Source organism: Amblyomma maculatum, chromosome 10, assembly GCF_055883805.1.
Source record: "Amblyomma maculatum isolate TAMU_Amacu chromosome 10, ASM5588380v1, whole genome shotgun sequence".
NCBI classification, from domain to species: domain Eukaryota; kingdom Metazoa; phylum Arthropoda; class Arachnida; order Ixodida; family Ixodidae; genus Amblyomma; species Amblyomma maculatum.
The window spans coordinates 153,506,795-153,528,084 of NC_139353.1; positions in this window are offsets into that span (position 1 = coordinate 153,506,795).

Here is a 21,290-nt window from a genome sequence, read left to right on the forward strand (position 1 = left end):
GGACGGAAAAACCAACGGTCATGATGAATACTGACGACTTCGTGATCGTGATCAAGCCATGTACGCACTACAGTCGCCTTCAAGACAGCGTTTCAGCAGGGTGAGCTTGGCGCTGTCATTTCACAATACATCGGTCGGAAAGAGACAGAACAAGGGTAGAGTGGAGGGGGGAGGCCTCAATTCGGTGGTCGAGCCAACGTTTCGACAAGTGGACTTGTCTTCGTCTAGGCAGAGCTATCATCACTGGCAGTGGTTTAAATGCGGTTTTGCTTCCGAGCAAGCTGGGGACGGAGAGGGAGGAGGGTCAGTGAGAAGAAAGGAGGTCAAGGAGTGCAAAAATAAAAGAAATATTTCTTCAGCGCATATTTCTCAGCCTGGAATCGGTGATCATGTGGCCTGAAAAAAAAAATAAAAACCGGCAGCAGCAGGAAAAGCCGCAATGCGGGGTGGTTATTAGTGGATGGATTCCTCTTAGGCGCATTAGACTGGGTAGACTAGGGGTTGTGGGTTGGTCCCTTCCCATCGCGGTGGTAGTGGACGTGGGAAATCAAGAAGAGGACGCTCGGTGCCTTGCACTCCAAGTACCGTAATCACGCTCGGCACTTGCTGGTTATACAAGGTCCAGTGGGCTCACAAAACGAGATTAGATACAAAACTAAAAAGAAAACGTGACGGAGCGCAGAAAAAAGACTTTCTTTTCTCTTCTTCCTCCATTTTTATTTCCCGCATCTTGTCTTAGCACGTGCTTTGAAGGCCCACATGCTGTCATGTGTACGCTCCAAGTAGCTGAAATTTATATTCATATTCACACATCTTTCCCTTGACGTCCACCTTGAGAGAGCCAGTTGCAGCCGTTATGCTCTCGTGTAAACCATTTAGTCACTGCGAAGATTTGTGGCTAGCTCGTGATTTTCGTGCAACGCTTGTGGATACCGGCGCCTCGCGATGCAGATAGAGACAGGCTGCACGTGAAATAAAATAAGCAAAATGACGCCGCGTGTTCTTGCAGCGATAGTTACTACAGACTGTAATCGACAATATTTATATTGCTTCCTGCTCAGTTCTTGTGTCGAAGACCTGAATTAACAAACTAAGCGGTTCCATTGCTGTTTATATATCCATTGGTTAATATGAATGTATTTTAAATGAAATGTGCAGTTAGGACGTTGTAATCACACTCGCAGTCTAGAGCAGCTTTGCCTGTTCGGTAGTGTGGCACGGAAGAAACGGCTGCCGTGAAAAGCTGGATTTGATTGGCAATACGAGAATTGAAAAGTAGCATCGCTAAGGCCCCAGACGGATACACTTGTGTTCTGTAGATGTTTATGAAAAATAAAATTTTCTTCAACCATGCGCAGGGGAAACCTGCTGCTTTTTTAAAATGCACATACAGTGTATTTTGCACCATATTTATGTTTTATGAGAATGGAAGTCAATAAACATCTCTTTGCAACTTTGATGCTAAGTACTATTTTTTAATCATGTATATTTTCAGTTTCGGTAATTTGTCATCCCACATGTCAATGTAAATGTGTAATAAAACTTTTGCTAGACAAACCATTTTTAAAACAAAGAAAAAGATGAGAAAACCTTTGCGCCTTGTGCGTCAATGGTTTGGTAGTTAATGCTTTTACTTTCGACAATGCAATTGAGGCGGCACTAAAGAAAAAAATTGCCGACGATTACGTTACTTCCTAATGCGAAATTTGATCAGTTTTTTTCAACTTTTCGATAGATTGATGTATGCGTTTCGGCGTTGGGGTGCGGCTGCGTTTCGACTGAGGTGAAACGTAGAGACGTCCGGGAGGTGTGCCATGTCAGTGCAAGTTAAAGATTCCCAGGTGGTAGAAATTACACCGTAGTCCTCCACTAGGGCTCCTCTTTTTCTCTTTCCACTTTCTCTCTCACATTCCTCCCTTGCTCTACGGCGCGGTTCAGATGTACACAGAAACCTTGCGACAGGTAAGGTACTGTTTCTTTCCTTTCCTGTGAACCGATTATTATTATTATTATTATTAAAACGGTGTAGGGGAAAATACGCACTCTCTTTTGTACTGAAATTCAATTTCATCTATTGTTTACATAAGGGCAAGAAGGCATTACATAAGTAGGGGAGTATCGGTCTTCCTATGGCGAGCTTCCTTGAAACAAAGCACAACACAGAACACACAACATGGGGTTAGCTTCGTATATGCGTTAGTCGCCTGGTGACGTCATCACCAGTCGTGACGGCATGAGGTGATGTGACATCATGACGACGTCACATGTGGTCATGTTTAATGACCAGAACAGACGTCATAATGATGTCAAATCCGGTGATGACGTCACAGACGAATCACGCTCACACGAATTTGACCCCGCCGGGCGTTCGAACCAGGCGTCCGTGCGCGCTATTCATGTGGCGCTTCCTCGAACGCCGCACCACGCAGCATTACAGACTCGATGCAGCAGGCGGCGTTTAAAATTGGTTTACAGGAAAGAAAAGGCGCAGTATCTGCCACAATTCTCCGCCGACACCTTACCCGAGTCGTAAGAAAAAAGAGGAAGTGCTTCCGAACACCGCGCAACAGACGATTTCGCCTCATCGCACTTTAGTAGTCCAAAAAGCTCGCGATGGCATAAATAGAGCTGTCTCTCATTGCTAAACAAGGATGACCACAACAAGCTCAGCCAGGCAAACGTACCTCTCGCAACGTATATCCTGCCATAGCTGAGCTAAGCCACTGCCATTTTTTTTCCATAACGAACATTTAAAGGAATGCGCGATCTCTCACCGCTGCATTGTGGTTGCATGGCTGCCACACATGCAAGGTGTGACAGCCGTGCAGTCAGGGCAAGCCCTTGTTGCAGCAAACTAACGCGAAAACCCTCCGAGCTATAACTTCCAAGGTCAGCAAACCTGTGCAATGGCCTTGAAACCTCGAGTAGCGGCTGCACGTGCGCATAACGTGAGGATGCGCGTGCACTCGCTTCTCTTGCGTCGGTTGTGTGATCGCCAGACCACGTGATTAGCCCTATATATAGCGCTAGCTGCCCTCGCTTTTCAGAGCGGTGTTAGCTTCGGGCTCTTGGTTGGTTGGTTCACTGGAAGGGAAAGGCGCAGTATATGTCACACTTGCTCTGTAGACACCTGAACCGCTCCGTAAGAGAAGGGAGGAAGGTGGGAGTGAAAGTGAAAAGAGAGAAAGGGGAGCCGTAGTGGAGGACTACGGAGTAATTTCGACCACCTGGGGATCTTTAACGTGCGCTGACATCGGACAGCACACGGACGCCTCTTCGTTTCGCCTCCATCGAAACGCAGCCACCGAGGTCGGGTTCGAACCCGGGTACTCCGGCACAGTAGTCGGGCGTCTTACCACTGCGCCACCCCGACGGGGCAACTTCGGGCTCTATGTGGCCGTTTTCGGCGGAGGCTCCTTTGGCACTGGCGTTTTAGTATCTGTACCTGTTGGGCATGCCGTCACTGCACCCGCCAACGTTTCGGTGGAGGATGACGGATGCTGCGAGGCGCGTCTTTCTGTGTTTTTTACTTTTTATTTCTCTCACTACTCCTCTGTCCGCGCGAGGCTAGAGCTATCTGGCAGACCCGTGAAATTTCAAGGTAAATGTGAAATAAAACCTTTTCTCAACAAGCAATTCTTTAACCGTGTGTGGAGTAATTACCCTGCGTTGCCCCATATTAGGTTATAGTTATGGTGTACAAATAATTCACAGTGAACATCCAGAAAAGCACGCCCACGCAATATCTTCATTTATTGTGTCTAAGACTCTTACCTAAACCCTAGGAAGAGGATATAAAGTATCTTAACTAGTCAGTGTAGACCTTCTACTCGAAGACCGAGACAGTGTCCAATCCTTGAAAATTTCACAGCTTCAGAACTTTGTGGAAACCCCCATTACAGTGTCTGCACACAGATCTCTGAACTTTCTCCGTGTAGTGATATCCGAAAACGACTTCTTGAACCTCACAGAGGAAAAAAATGCTAGAGGGACTACAAAATCAAAATGTGACTGACGCGCTCAGATTCAAAATAAGAAAAGACAACAGGGAAATACCTACCAAACACATTGTCCTGACTTTTGCAACCTTACAACTTCCTGAATTGATTTAAGTAGGGTACATCAATGCAAATGTTCGACACTATAAACCCAACCCCAGATGCAGCTTTAACTGCCAACGTTTCGGACATGGCTCACAGAGTAGCAGTGGCCGCAAAACGTGTGCTAGATGTGCTGCAAAGGATCATGTATCCGATGCCCGCGCTGCTGCGCTGCACTGCGCAAACTGCGAGGGCGACCATCCCGCTTATTCTAGGTCGTGCCAGTCATGGAAAAACGAAAAGGAAATTATAACCCTAAAAACGACTGAAAACATCAGCTTCAAAGAAGCACGTTAAGGAATCAAAGACGAAAACCCGTTTGTTTTCACTGCGAAAGCAAACTACTCCAAAGTGGCATGGCGGGGCGACACGCCACACTTGGATCTGGTTCTTGCTCAGGCTGTGCCTCAAACAGGACCACCTCTGCTTCAAACAGGGACAGCGAACGTTGCCCTATCAGCTGAGAAACAGGGTCCACTGGCCCCTCAACCAGCTGCCCAAAAAGCTTCTTTGAGGAAGGAGAAGCCTGAAATCTCTGCTCCCGCAGCTCGTCTGCGAATCTCCAGCGCCTCCGAGCAGGCGATCAATACTACCCCTCACTTGCCACCGCTCCAGCGGTGGCACTCTCTTGAACGGAAAAAAAGATGAATACTACCCCTCACTTGCCACCGCTCCAGCGGTGGCACTCTCTTGAACGAAAAAAAAAAGAGAGCGAAATAAAATAACAGGACTCGACAATCAGGAAACCTAAGTTTTTAGTTCCATCCTCACAAAGCATTTAACATGGCATTTCGGGTCCACTGGAACTGTAGTGGACTCATTAGGAACTACAGTGCTGCAACCGATTTTTTTAATTCACTTGCCCCCGGTTGCTCCATGTTTAGAAAAGACGAACCTAGGGTCTAAACCCACAAATATTCCAAAAAAGTATAGTCTTTCGCTGCGATTGACAGCAAGCAAATAGGCTATCTGGAGGTGTAGCTATTATCATTCAGAATTCAGTTGCCACTCATCAAAGTGACCTCAAAAACTAATTATGAGGATTTTGCGGTCACTATCCTTCACTTGCCCACAGGATTGGAGGAGGTCAGTTTACATCCCCATTCCAAAGAAAGGCAGTGCCAAAGATTGTTCCAACTACCGCACGATCGCGCTTATCTCGCATGCTAACAAGGTGATGTTAAAAATCCTGCAAAGTAGGCTGCAGCAGTATGTGGATCGGGAGCTTCCGGACGTGCAAGCTGGGTTTCGCAAGGGCAGAGGAACTAGAGACCGAATTGCCAACCTTCGCTGGATCATGGAAAAAGCAAGCGAGTTCCAGAAACCCATTTACTTCTGCTTTATTGATTATGCGAAAGCGTTTGACTGCGTAGATCACAGCAGATTGTGGCAAGCTCTCCAAGAGATGGGAGTTCCAATTCACCTCATCTGTCTCCTCAGGAACCTTTATGAAGGGCAAGAGGCCACAGTCAGAACTGGGCATGGTCTTACTGATTGGTTTCCGATTGAGAAAGGGGTGAGGCAAGGCTGCATACTGTCGCCCTGCCTATTTAACCTATATGCAGAGTGCATCATGAGGAAGGCCGGTCTGGACGAGTCTTCAGCTGGAGTGAAGATTGCTAGAAAACGTATCAACAACCTTAGATATGCGGATGATACCACTTTAATGGCAGAAAGTGAAGTGGAACTCAAGAGACTTCTGATGCGCGTACAAGAAGAGAGTGAGAAGTTTGGGCTTAAACTGAACATTAAAAAGACGAAGATCATGGCGTCTTGCCCTATCAAGTCCTGGAGCATCAATGGACAAGAAGTGGAAGCTGTGACAGATTTTCTGTTCTTGGGCGCCAAGATTACCTCGGAAGGAGACTGCAGCCATGAAATTAGGAGACGCCTGCTTCTGGGAAAGAGAGCAATGGTTAGCCTTGACCGCCTAGTAAAGAGCAGAGACATTAGTCTGCCAACCAAGATCCGTATAACCCGTGCTATGGTCTTTCCAGTTGTGATGTATGGATGCGAGAGTTGGACTGTGAAAAAGGCTGACCGCCGAAGAATTGACGCGTTTGAATTGTGGTGCTGGCGAAGACTCTTAAGAGTTCCTTGGACTGCCAGAAGATCAAATCAGTCGATATTGTCGACCATAAACCCTGACTGCTCATTGGAGGGTCAAATTCTAATGTTAAAGCTCAGCTACTTTGGTCATCTGATGAGAAGAGAGGAGTCGCTGGAGAAAGATTTGATGTTGGGAAAGGTTGAGGGTCGCCGGAGAAGGGGTAGGCAGCGAACGCGATGGTTAGATGGCATTCTCGAGGCATTGCAGATGAAGCTATGTGATGTTAAGAAGATAGTGAGAGACCGGAAAGCATGGCGTGACATGGTCCATAGGGTCACGAAGAGTCGGACACGACTGAACGCCTGAACTGAACTGAACTGATCCCTCACCACAAAAAAATACCATTATGTTCTGTATGCCTTGAACCTCATTCTCATGTCATACTTCATTACCTGAAATCAATTATTAAACAGCTACTAGAGCGTTATCTAGTATTTGGAGATGCTGATACACATTCTACTTTTTGGAGAAGTAAACAAACTGATAGCAGGGGTCATTTTTTAGAACATTTTATTTTGTGCAACGATGTTTGCCTGCTCAATACTGGAAAGCCTACTTACGGCTCGCCAAGTACTGGAGCAGTGAGCTGCTTCGATCTGTCTTTCAGTTCACCGTCAATTTTTACAGATATTAAATGGGATGTTCAGGACAACCCACAGGGGAGTGATCATTTCCCTGTCACAATCAGCTTAACACCTTCACCAGCCATCACGCTTAACAAACAACGATGGTGGGTCCATTATTTCTGGTCATTACTTCTGGACATTATTTCAATCAAGAGCTAACCTCGAAAACATTTAATCAAATCACCTCAGCGTAGATGAGCTTAATGAAAAGATTGCAACTTGCATCATAGCTGCAGCATACTTGGCTATCCCGCAGTCCTCAGGAGCTGGGCGAAAAAATCACAACATCTGGTATTCGTGAGAATGTAAAGAAGCAAAAAGAAAACAAAACAAAGCCTGGGGAATTTTTCGCAGGCACCCCACGAATAAACATCTCATAAATTTCATATATATATATATATATATATATATATATATATATATATATATATATATATATATATATATATATATATCATAAATAGTTCAATCACATCAAAACAAATTTGGGAGCAAGTTCGTAAACTTGATGAAACCTTCTCTCCTTTCACAATTCCATTTCTTACAGATCCCAGCACGCAAACGAGCATAGACGAACAGGCACCACTTTAGGCGAACACTTTTCTTCATTATCAAGTTCATTACACAACACAAAATCCTTCTTAAGATACAAAACTTCAGCTGAAAAACAAAGACTTCCAACAAGTGGGAGTGGAAATAAACCTTACAACTCCTCGCTCACAGTACAAGAAATAAATACCGTTTTAGCTGCGGGTAAAAAGATGGAGCCTGGGCCGAACGAAATACTCTAAATGCTAGCAGATCTCTCCACACCTGCGATAGGAGCCCTTGTGAAATTTTTCAATAAGATATGGGTACATGGAAAGATCCCAGAAACATGGAAGAAAGCATTTATTGTGCCTTTCCTGAAGCCAGTAAAGCCACTCAATGCTCTCGGTAGTTATAGACCTATATAACCTTTACAAGTTGCCTTGTAAAATCATTTGAAAGTGTTTTAAATATTAAGCTAACCTTTGTCCTTCAATCTCGGGAACTTCTAGACATTCACCAGTGTGGTTTCAAAAAAGCCTGTTCTACAATGGACCATTTTGACCGCCTTGAAAACACAGCCCATGAGGCATTTATTCTTAAGCAGCACTGTCGTCTTCTTTGATATGGAGAAGGCATACGATACGACAAGCAGGTTCGGCATCCTTCGCGACCTTGCAGATTTGGGCATCCGTGGTAGAAGGCTGAACTGTCTAAAATACTTCTTTTGGAATCGCACATTTCGTGCGTGCTTATGCTCAACTTCTTCAAGAAAGTTTATGCAGGAGAATGGGGTGCCACAAGGCTGTATATTAAGTACAACTCTCTGCATGGTAAATATGAATTCTTTAAATAAAATATTCCCGAAATCTGTAATGTATTCACTGTATGTCGACGACCTATTGACAGCATACACATCCTCCAATGTATCAGCATGTGAAAGAAAAGTGCTGCTTAGCATAAACAAGCTGGCGACATGGACAGATCAAAATGGACTTAAGTTTTCACCACAAAAAACAGTGGCTGCTCTATTCTCTCTGCGACGAGGGTTACAAACCGACTCTAACTTGCACCTAAATGAAACAATACTGCCAATAAAAAACGCGCACAAATTTCTTGGTGTAACTTTTGACAAGAAGCTCACTTTTTGGCCACATATCAACAACCTCAAAAAGTAAGCTTCCCAATCCCTGAACATACTGAAAGTACTATCACACAAACGCTGGGGCTCTGACAGAACATGTATTTTACGTGTCTATCACTTAGTAGTACGCTCTTCTCTGGACTACGGATGTGTCGTGTATGGGTCAAGAAGACCTTCTTACTTAAAACATCTAGATCCTATACAAAACCTTGGCCTTCGGCTTACAGCTGGTGCATACAGAACATCCCTTGTAAATAGCCTCCATGTAGAAACAAATGAACCACCCCTCCCAGACAGAGGAACAATACTTACGTGTGCTTACGTGCTAAAAATAAGGTCCATCCCAAAACACCTCTGCTACTCTATAGTCCCAAAGTGCCCATCTAAAACACTTTTTAACGACATATTTTGAACAAATATGCCAGGAACTAAACATACTTGATACACAAATTGCCCCTTAGTACAGCTTCGCTTCTGTATGCGACCTCTCACTAAAAGTAGACGCCACCTGATCATATAATACAAGAGTTCCTAGCCTTAGAGGAAAAGTACAAAAACCACGAGGCATATTATACAGACGGTTCTAAAACAACTTTTTATGTTGGCAGTGGTGTATTAGAAGAAAAAACTAGAAAAAACAGTTAAGCTACCTATGTGTGCAACAGTTTTTACCGCCGAATGTTATGCCATCTCCTTAGCTGCGGAAAAAGTAATAAAGTGCAACATTGAAATAATATAATCTACACAGACTCACTTAGTGTGATCAAAGCACTACACGCCAGAAATGCAACCCAACTCTTATTAGGAAATATAATATGTTGCATAAGAGCAGCTGAAACACTGTGACACTAAATTAAATTCTGCTGGGTGCCAAGTCGCGTAATGATAAATGGAAATGAAAGAGCTGATGCATGTGCTGCAGCCGCCCAGAATGTAAAAATAGAATGAGTAAATGTACCTTATAAAGATGTCATAAAACCTATACAAAGAAAATTGAAAGAGAAATGGCAGGATTCATGGGACAAAGAAATCAACAATAAGTTACAAGTACCGAAGCCCGTTGTAGAGGAATGATAAACCTGTAGCCACCAAGTGTGTTTCATTGAAGTGGCTCTTTGTTGTCTTCGTATCGGTCACACACATCTTACACATAACGTTTTACTAACGAAACACGATCAGACTACTTGTGAAGAATGCGGAGAGGTGCTCACAATCAACCACATCCTAATCAGTTGTACAAGACTTGAAGACCTATGACAGAAGCACTTCGCACAACTTTACAATGAACATATACCATTCCACCCAAGCTTACGTTTAGGAGATAGGTCACTCGTTGACACTTCCTGCATAGTTTCGTTCCTAAAAGAAGCAAAGTATTTTAATAAGTTATACAACCTATAATAACGTTTTAAAGCCCTTTAGCCAAGTTCAGATTTTAAACCTTGCTTTTGGCGCATGATAGCCTTAGGTGTCCATGTGCCATAAAACACAACACATTAATTTAAGAGTTCATGGGCACAGCACCCACAGATATGAAACTGGAGTAATGTGATGCCTATCTTATGTATCCCAACTCGGTGTTTTGTCTGTAGCCATTTTTGTACGAAAATAATACGAACGTTTCTTTTGGCGTTCAAGTAATCGTAGCTAGATTACATATAGGTTTACTTTAAGATTCAAGTAAGCAATGGGTAAATGTCAGATAAGCATTTTGCATAAAATGTGTTTCCACAGGCTGCAGATGCATGGATTGTAAAAATTGATGAAGCATCAAAGTTTATTTCTTAGTCATGCAATACAGCACTATGCTACCTCCAAGCCCTAAGGTTCTACAAGGTAAAGAGCACCCTTTTCCTCGAATTATATGATCTTCTATAGTCTTTAGGGGTGTTATTTGGATACGCTAGGTGGCTGAGAAGCAAGCCTTGTTGTCTGGTAAAGATGGTACGTGCAATAATTGCAGTGAAGTAATCCTTTTGATATCTGAGCCATTCAAGAGAATGTTAAGTGTCATAGACTCTACTGTTTTCGCAGCATTATGCAGACGCTCTTTAGCCTTGGAGGTTTCAGCAAAGTAGGTTGATGTGGACAGCAGGCCTTTTCAGCTGCATTGTTAAAAAGCACAGTCTTAATAATGAAAAGTACTAGCAGTAAATGAAAGAGCACTATGGTTCATAGAAATTGTACGAAGACAAAATTATGAAAAAGAAACCCTCCGGAAACAGCGTATAAATAGAATCACTTCACACAGGAATTGGCAAGTGAAATTAGAGAAAAAATGACTAAATTCCTTTATCAAAGATATGTAATATGTTAAGAAACATGTTTAAAATGACAGAATAAAAATAACAATCACATGCTGTTCTACTGTCTAGTAAAAAGGTCTAACACATTAAAGACAGGGCAAGTGACTCTTCTTATACCATGCTCGAGTTATTAGCCCCAAAAATGTGCAAAAGTATATTCTTACTCAAACAGAATCTTTTTTCTCTCATAAAATATCTTCCTAGTGGTACTTTGCAGTCATAGAGAACATGTTATATATCATGTAACCAGAAAAATTCCAAACTCAGAAGCTGGTGCCAAAAAAATAATAAAATAAAGAACTCTCTTGTCACCCATCTTACACAAGCGGTGCCTTGATCCCTTAGCTTGAAACCATTCCAGTCGAAAAGTAATGGGTGAGATACCATGTAACATATGTTATGGTCCAAATGATTTAGCATCTGAATGATAAAGGCACACACATCCAGGACGTGTTCCTTCCCACAAATGATAACTTCTGTGTAGAGTGCACAGTAGGGGAACCAAAGGTGGCATAATAACTCCACTTTCACTTCAGTTGTTAAATCACTTTTCTGGTGCAAGCATCAAAAGAGCAAGACGAAAGTCAGGCTGACGAACCATGCAGGACAACGGAAAGCAGTCTTATGGTTTAATTTCCTGTCTGCCTTTTTAGCAATTTTCTTAGCGTCTTTTTTATGTTCGTTTAACCCTGTAACTGGGTTGGAAGTACTTCGTCGAAAGGTAGACACAAGCCAGACGGGCCGAGCAGCGTGTAAATACGACACAATACGGTATTTACACTAAGAAGCTTCTTGGTCACAGACTGTCTGCGGAGCGAAAATTCCCGAGGACCTCGCTAGAGAACGAGCTTATGGTATCCGATTGCCTAGACGTAGATACACACCCGAAAGGGGCGACGCTGCACGCAGGCTTTTCGAAGGCTTCACTTATCACGCTCGCACTCTCGAGGAAAGCAATGCCTACGTGCACGACACAGACAGTCGGCGTAGCGACATAACGCGTAAACGCAAGACATCTTGCTGCTGAAACTGATACCGAGCAATGCAAGCGGCACCATCATTCACGAAAGAATTGTTGCACTAGTCAGTGAAATGCGCCGTTAATTTAAACCCACTATCTCATCAAATTCGCATTTGTTTTTTTTTTTGTTTTTTTAATAATCGTGATGACCTATCACACTACGAATAGAATCAGATTATATTCGGAAACGAAAAAATACTGCAGACTGAAAAAAAAATAAGTTTTAATGCTGATCGCTATCAAACAGCGGCAACAAGCGCGACAACCTGAGGCTCGCCCGATGAGCGGTGCCTTTCCATTCACGAATGGCGAAATAGTTGGTCCTTACCTGTAGCAATATGTAGTGCCAACTTGCTTCCGTCTCTCAGAAGCATTGGCGAAAAACACGTCGCTTTTCTCCACGGTAGACTTCGTAAACACATTCGTCAGCTGATCACGATTTTTTGTGGACCTTCAGCGACGCCGGCGCCTGAACTTCAGTCTGATAGTCTCTGGTGCACTTGAATGCTTGAACCATGTCAGAATTAAGCGCGAACCGTCATAAATGCGACCGCTTTTCACAAAACACTACAAATTTCATCACAAACAAGGAACAGCAATGCAATTTTCAGGGACGAGTTAAGTGCCCAATATTTCCGTCATTTTGCCCAGTGTGATGATGATGATGATGATCAATTGACCACTGACCATTCCATTTTTATCGGGTGGGCACGGTGTTGGTGCCCAGGTCATAGAAAGAAACCACAACAACACAACATACGAAAAAAAGAAACACGATGCTCGAAAAGAAAAAAAAAACATCGAAGAGCACACAGCAACGCACATCAAACACTTGACTGATTGACTTATAGGAAGGGAAAGGCGCGATAACTGTCTTATTGTTTTCTGTTGACATCTCAACCACTCCGTAGGGAAAGGAAGAAGGTGGGAGTGAAAGTGGAAAGAGAGAAAGAGGAGCCGTAGTGGAGGGCTACGGAGTAATTTCGACCACCTGAGGATCTTTAACGTGCGCTGACATCGGATAGCACACGGACGCCTCTTCGTTTCGCCTCCATCGAAACGCCGCCGCCTAGGTCGGGTTCGAACCCGGGTACTCCGGCACAGAAGCCGAGCGACATACCACTGCATCACCCCGGCTTTTTTTTATTGCATTAATCTTTTACTGATGTATGTTTAACACTGCACCACCCCGACGGGGCGATCAAACAATTTGTTCAAGTGTTTGAACGCCCCGCCGGGGTGGTGCTGTGGTAAGACGCCCAACACTTGAACAAATTAGGCCTTCGTAGAGCGAGGGTGAGAGAGAAAGCGGAAAGAAAGAGGAGCTGCAGTGGAGGGCTACGGAGTAATTTCGACCATCTGGGGAACTTCAACTTGCACTGGCATAGGACACCTCGCGGACGCGTCTCCGTTTCGCCTCAATCGAAATGTAGCCGCCGGCTGTCGGGATCGAGGAGGAGGAGGACAATAAAACATCTTTATTTATTCAGCGGGGGGGACCTTCAGTCCAGGGTCCCGTAGGCCGCGGCTGCAGTAACAGCGCGGCGAGCAAGTCATTGCTGGCGCTCCGGGCAGGGGTCCTGCAGGGTGGCCTCCCTATCTTCAATGCAGGGGTGGGAGAGTGGACTGAGAGAAGGGATAATTTGGCACGCCCAAACCATATGGTAGAGCGTTGCCCGTTCAACGCGATGTGGGCAGTCAGGGGAATAAAGGCAGGAGTACCGGAAGTTTAGGAAAATTGAGTAACAAAGGTATTAGTTTGCAGGCGGCGGTAAGTTGCTGCTTCTTGAATAGACAGGGTACAGGGGGTGGCAATGCACATCGAACAGCCTGTAGTGTTCTAGCAGATCTGTGAATCGGGGAGGCCTCCCCTCTTTCGGGATGGAATTCAGGTACTCCCGCGCAGTAGTCACGCGTCTTACCACTGTACCACCGCCATGGGGCACCCCCTCCCACTTCCTCCTCGGCGGCGACACCGCGCGAGCCCCCCCCCCCCCCCTTTTTTTTTAGTGGCGTCGAGGGTATTCTCCGGGGGCCCAAGCGCCGGCTCGGCTTCAGCTGATCCCGGTGCGTGTATCACAAGCCGAAACGCAGGGCCAAGTCGACTTGACTAGCTAGCAGCGTCAGCGGCATCATTCAGCTGCTGCCTATCTATTCGTCGTGCAACGTTTCTATGGGCCCACGACCTCCCGATAACTTAATTTCTCTCTTCGCTCCTCCTCTAGTGCCACCCCTGTGCGGCTGCAATCAGAGCGCCGGATCGGTGGCGGCGTATCTCGATATTTGCACCGCCCTAGCCGAAACGCATACCTCAATCTATCGAAAAGGTGAAACAGCTGATGAACTGCTCTCAATTTTCCCATTAGGAAGTAACGTAATAGTCGGCATTTTTTTTTCTTTATTGGCGCCTCACTTGCATAGCAGAAAATAAAAAGCATTAGCTACCGAACCAGGGATGTACAAGGCGTAAAGGTTTTCTCCTATGTTTCTTTAGCGTAAAGAATGGTTTGTTTAGAATAAGTTTTATTACACATTTACCTTGAAAATGCACGGGTCTGCCAGCTAGCTCTAGTTGAGCGACCGACGCCGCATCGCGCGGACAGAGGAGTAGTGTCAGGAATAAAAAGTAAAAAACAAACAGAAAGACGCGCCTCGCAACAGCCGTCATGCGCCACCAAAACGCCGGTGGCAAAGGAGCCTCCGCCGAAAACGGCCACAGAGAGCCGGGAGCTAATACCGCTCTGAAGAGCTAGTGCAGCTGCAGCGCTATATATAGGGCTAGCTACGTGGTCTGGCGATCACGCGACCGACGCAAGAGAAGCGAGCGCACGCGCATGCTCACGCCATGCGCACGCGCAGCCGCAGCTCGTGGTTTCGAGGCCATTGCGCAGGTTTGCAGACCTTGGAAGTTATATCTCGGAGGGTTTTCGCGTTAGTTTGTTGCTTCAAGGGCTTGCTCTGACTGCACGGTAGTAAGACGCCCGACTACTGTGCCGGAGTCACCCGGTTTCGAACCCGAACTCGGCGGCTGCGTTTCGATGGAGGCGAAACGAGGAGGTGTCCGGGTGCTGTGAGATGTCAGCGCACGTTAAAGGTCCCCAGGTGGTCGAAATTACTCCATAGCCCTTCACTACGGCTCCTCTTTCTCTCTTTCCACCTTCACTCCCACCTTCCTCCCTTCCCTTTAGGTGCGTTTGAGGTGTCCGCAGATAAGAAGTGAAACAGCTACCGCGCTTTCCCTTCCGATAAATCAATCAGTTATCTGTATACACGGCTGCCACATCTTGTATGTGTGGCAGTCATGCAACCACAATACAGCGGTGAGAGATCGTGCTTTATTTTGAATGTTCGTTATGGAAAAAAAAATGGCAGTGGCTTAGCTCAGCTATGCCAGGATACACGTTGCGAGAGGTACGTTTGCGTAGCTGAGCTTGTTGTGGTCATTCTTGTTTAGCAATGAGAGCAGCTTTATTTATGCCATCGCGAGCACTTTGGACTACTAAAGTGCGATGAGGCGAAATCGTCTGTTGCGCGGTGTTCTGAAGCCCTTTCTCTTTTTCCTTACGACTCGGGTAAGGTGTCCGCGGAGAATTGTGACAGATACTGCGCCTTTTCTTTCCTGTAAACCAATTTGAAACGCTGCTGATGCCTACTGCACTGAGTCTGTGTGGCGTTCGAGGAAGCGCCAGATGAATTGCGCCGCAGATATTATTATTGTGTTCTCTTAAGCGCTCGTTAAGGCATCTGCCCGTCTGGCCGACGTACTGTTTGCAGCAAGATAGTGGGATGGAGTAGATAACACAACAAGAGAACACAATAGTAATGTTTTTAACTCCGTTAAAGGGCATCTCCGCATCCATTGCAGAGATTGTAAAAGTAACGACTGCCAGCCTTATTTCCAAATAACAATAGTGTTAAATAGGCATTGGGACAAGATAACCCGTGAAATTATTGAGGGCACACAAATCGCATGGCCAAATGACGCCTGTGTCAGCAGCGCGTCCTCGGCGTTGTCAGCAAAGGAACTTAGATATCTAGCTACAGGGAAGTGGCGTGGTGGCATCACACGTGTTTTCAAGTGTATAATCAAATGTGTATCGCTTCCGTGTTTTCTTTTGTTGTTTGGAGCCTGATATATATATATATATATATATATATATATATATATATATATATATATATATATATATATATTACTACGTTCCGAGCAATAAACATCAGTTGCAAGTCAGCGCCTGTCCGTGTTGTCTTCCTTCCGTCCTTGTCCAAGTCGCGCTGTTCTTCAGAAAATGGCATACCAACTTGCACAAGCATCAGTCGTCATGATGTCACATCACCTCATGCCGTCACGACTGGTGATGACGTCACCAGGCGATTAACGCATATACGAAGCTGACACCATGTTGTGCTTTCTGTGTTGTGTTTTGTTTCAAGGAAGTTCGCAGTATGAAGACTGATACTCCCCTGCTTAAGTAATGCCTTCTTGCACTTAAGGAAGCAATAGATGAAATGGAATTTCAGTACAAAAGAGAGTGCGTATTTTCCCCTACACCATTTTAATATTAATAATAATAATAATAATTGGTTCACATCAAAGGTAAGACGCAGTATCTGTCACAAGGTTTCTGTGGACATCTGAACCGCGCCGTAGAGCAAGGGAGGAATGTGAGAGACAAAGTGGAAAGAGAGAACGAGGAGCCGTAGCGGAGGGCTACGGAGTAATTTCGACCACCTGGGGAACTTGCAGTTACATGGCACACCTCGCGGACGCCTCTTCGTTTCACCTCAGTCGAAACGCAGCCGCACCCCAACGCGGAAACGCATACATCAATCTATCGAAAAGTTGAAACAACTGATGAGCTCCTCTCAAATTTCGCATTAGGAAGTAACGTAATCGTCGGCAATTTTTTGCTTTGGTGCCGCCTCAATTGCATAGTCGAAAAGAAAAGCATTAACTACCAAACCATTGACGCACAAGGCGCAAAGGTTTTCTCATCATTTTCTTTGTCTTAAAAAATGGTTTGTCTAGCAAAAGTTTTATTACACGTTTACATTGACATGTGGGGTGACAAATTACCAAAACTGAAAACGTACATGGTTAAAAAATGGTACTTAGCATCAAAGCTGCAAAGAGAGTTGCAAAGCATCTACGCGGACGATGTGACCGTCTGGATGTGCGGAGGGAACGACTCGTACATCACATCCAGGCTCCAAGAGGCAGCAGATATAATCAGCAAACACGCGGAGGACGTAAGTCTATGCTGTTCGCCAGAAAACTCGGAGCTCCAGGTAATGACCAGCAGTAATGGGAAGATAACTACAGATATCAAAATAAAGTAAACAGGAACAAAGTCCCGAAAGTCGATGAAATTAGAATATTAGGTATGATTATCAACCGCAGCTGTAGTAACAAAAGCCTGATTAAGAAATTAAAAGATCAGGCGGAGCTCGTACTTACATTATTTAAGAAGACGTCCAACAGAAGGAGTGGTCTCACGGAGGCTAGTAGACTCAGACTCGTACAAGCTTTTGTCACTAGCAGAATCTGCTACGGGACTCCATTCCTAAATATCAACAAGACCGAAGAACGCGAATTAAACACCATAATTAAGAGATGCACGAAGTTCGCTCTAGTACTCCCCATAATTACTTCTAACGACATTCTAGAGAAAATGTGGTTGCATAATGAGTGGAAAGAGCTAGCTAGCTGCGGAGGTTAGGCTGTCCCAGACAGTGCGACTCGCGGGAACGGCGGCGGGCTGACAAATCCTCGACTGGGTAAACCTACTAGCGCGCGGGGAAGGCGAAAGTGTCAGAGAAAGCATATATATAGATCGAGAAATCAGAAAGCATCTATACGTCTCGCCCATACCGAAGAACATACACCCCGTACACGACGAAGTGAGGAGGAAAAGCAGAGCTAAGCACCTCGCTAACTAATTGGACAAACTCCTGCCGGGATCGGTCGCCTACACCGATGCTTCGATCGGGAAAGAAGGCGAAGAAACCTCGGTCGCCCTATTAGACACCGGGATCGCCATAGGAATCGAAAGAATCCGAGATCTACCGCCGGTACAGGCGGAGGAGATTGCAATAGCCATTGCCATTGTACGACCAGGCGTGAAACACGTCATCAGCGATAGCAAAGCGGCGGTTAGGAATTTTAGCAAGGGTAGAGTCAGCAATCATGCTGCAAAAATTCTGAACGAGTCGTCTCTCGCCGAAAGCGTGACCATAATCTGGACCCCAGCACAGGCCCGTCTCGCCGGCAACGAGGCTGCCCACATGCTCGCCTGCTCCTCGCTACCTCGGGGTGCTGCGGACGCCTCCACAAGAACGTCTAAAAGCAAAGAATGTATTGGTACGTTTAGGGATGTAACCGACAACCTGGAGAAAGACCGGAGGATATATCCGCCACCGGATAGATCCCTGAGTAAAAAGGAATCATACGACAGGAGAAGACTCCAAGCTCGAAATTTCTTTTCGCCCCTGTGGAGGAGTTGGACGGGTGCCAGAGGGCGGAAGAGGGTCGGTGCAGAAATCGCAATTTGCAAATTTTGCGACCACGTGGCAACATTAGATCGCGTAATATGGAGATGCGTTCGAGCCCCAGGGCGCAACGCGATTAAAACTAGTAACGAATGGGAGACCACGCTAAGAAGCTCCGACGAAAAAACAGCGATTCGCCGTCCGCCTGGCGGCCGAGGCTGATGACCTCTTCTCCTATACGGGGTCGGTATTCCTCCGGCCGCGGTGCGACAGACAGCCTCTCCGGACGCCTGCGTGTGGACCCAGAGGTGGCTGCCGCGCCATATTCGGCGGAAATAAATGTTTTTCCTCCTCCTCCTCCGCTGCCTCGTGCTGACACAAGAGAAAATAGAGAAAAAAGAAAAAGAAGAGGGATCAGCCGTCGTCTACCACCAAAGCGTTGGCGGGTGCTAAGACGCCTTACATTTGCGATAATGCGGCCAGTAGTGCGGCAGCACTAAAATCCCCGGGTGGTCGAAATTACTCCGTGGCCCTCCACTGCGGCACCTCTTTTTCTCTTTCCGCGTTCTTTCCAAACTACTTCCCTTCTCTGACGGCTGGGTTCAGCTGTCCGCTGACAAGCCTGACAGGTACTGCGCCTTTCCTATAAACCATTTAATGTAGACATGAAATGGTGCGGAATATATCGAATTGTTACGGAATATTCGCTACCAATACAGGATACCGCTATGGGTTAGCCTAAAAGCCCTGTGCCTCTTTTAGAAATCACCGCACCCATAAGTGGTTCATATTTGAAATGGCATGTGCGGCGATATAAACTATGCAATTTTTCTTAGTATGGCAAACTCTTTTCTGCGAGATCACGTCTTGGGCACTATAGATGAGCTAGCGGTTTTTAAACGCTGTCTTATGAATTGTCAAGATTCGTCCCAATACATAGAGCAAGAAGGCTAAGCAAGTGTTATTGTTGCAAAGAACCTGTATGAGATATATATTCAGTGTATGTACATGACTAAGGGCTTGTCAGACCAATAAGTGTGAAAAACAATGTACTTTAGTTTTGTAGAATAATATGGAAAATAAAGTTCTTTTCAAGAGTATCGTTCACAAAAACACTACCACGTGTCTCTCGAAGTTGAACTCCTCATTCACTTCTTACAATCCTCCTACGTGGTTGGGGAGAGACGCGCCTGCAGTATTCATGCTTTGTGCGTTCACGCCCAGCCCTTCGAGGCCAGTTCGCTATTTTCTGTTTTTTTCCCACCTATGGTGTCCCAGGGACAAAAAGGACCAGCCCCTCAAGGGTTGATCGAATCCATCTTCATGTATACTCTTATCGTGTAATTAAATGTATTTCTCCTCCTCCTCCTCATTCGGTTCAGCAGCGGAAAAAGCTCAACTTTTTTTTTTCATAAAACACCGCGTATTAAGCACACTCCCCTGTAATCGAATGTGCGAAACTCCAGGGCAGCAATTTCTCTATTTCAGTATTTACATTTTACAATTTGGTCTTTTCTAGACACGCGACAGAGGATTAAGCATCAGGTTTAACCAGAATTCGTTTCGCCCGCTAATCATTCCATTATCTTTGCACCGCGCTGCTACGAATACTTGCGCTGTGTATGGTTCGCGCACTCTTTTCCCGACGGCACGCACCGCCACATCCCCCTGCCAGATCACTCAGGCTTATCAACGGTGCTCGTTACACAGCTTGTCGCGGTTCTTGGCTAAGGTATACGCAATGAATGCTTGGATGCAACAAGTGAAGTGACGCGCTGATCTCCAGCGCGATGCTGTATTTGAGAAATCTGGCTATTTCAACACAGCAACGAGAGCGTCCTTCCGATGATGGCTAAAAAAAAAGGATGCCTCACGCTAGCGCCACAATGCCGTGACAAAACTTGCAGCTCACGTAAGTAATAGGCTGTCAGATAAGTGAACAAGAGTGAATGCTCCTTAAGAATCGCGGGCCCGCATTCCTGCTAAGAGTGACGACCACAATTAAAGCAAATAAGTTTTCCCCCATGGCAGCATATATAGCCGCTTCCACCGCTGCAGTGCGGCTCCCTTGGAATGCTTGTGCACTTACTCCACCGCGGATGAGTCGCATAAATCAAACACGTAGTGATTAGAGTATAAGCTTTGCTCTTCGCACTGCAAATACCTAGGTCATGTGGCGCCGCAAATTTCCTTCAACCGAGAAAAGAAAATACACGGGTCTGCCAGGTAGCTCTAGTTGAGCGACCACCTCGCGCGGACAGAGGAGTAATGAGAAGAATAAAAAGAAACGAAGAGAAAGAAGCTCCTCGCAACAGCCGCCACCGAAACGTTGGCGGGTGCAGTGTCGGCAGGCATAACAGATACGAAAACGCCGGTGGCAAAGGAGCCTCCGCCGAAAACGGCCACGGAGGGCCGGGAGCTAACACTGCTCTGAAAAGCGAGAGCATTTGCAGCGCTATATATACACCTAGTCACGTGGTCTGGCGATCACGCGACCGACGCAAGAGAACCGAGCGCAGGCGCTTTCTCACGCCATGCGCTCGCGCAGCCGCTCCTGGTGGTTTTAAGGCCATTGCGCTTCTTTGCACACCTTGGAGGGATTTCGCGTTAGTTTGTTGCTACTAGGGCTTGCTCTGACTGCATGGCTTCCACACCTTGTTTGTGTCAGCTTAGCCTAAAGCCCTTAGGCTAATGATGTCCCAAGTGGCTCTTAGGCTAAGGGCTTACGCTAAGCCCTTAGCCTAAGAGCCGTTTGGGACATAATTTCTGAGTACAGGGAAGACTGAATCTTCCCAGTGCGTTCTGCCGCTGGCGTTCTGCGGTATGCTGTTTTATACCCTCGGCTTGCTACGCAGTGCGCGGCAGTTCCGGCGTCAAGGATGCGCAGTCGCTGCCCCGCCGTCCTGTCGAAGCATGCTTGGGGCCTTCAATGCGACACCTCGAGCATACTTTATGCACGGCTCCGT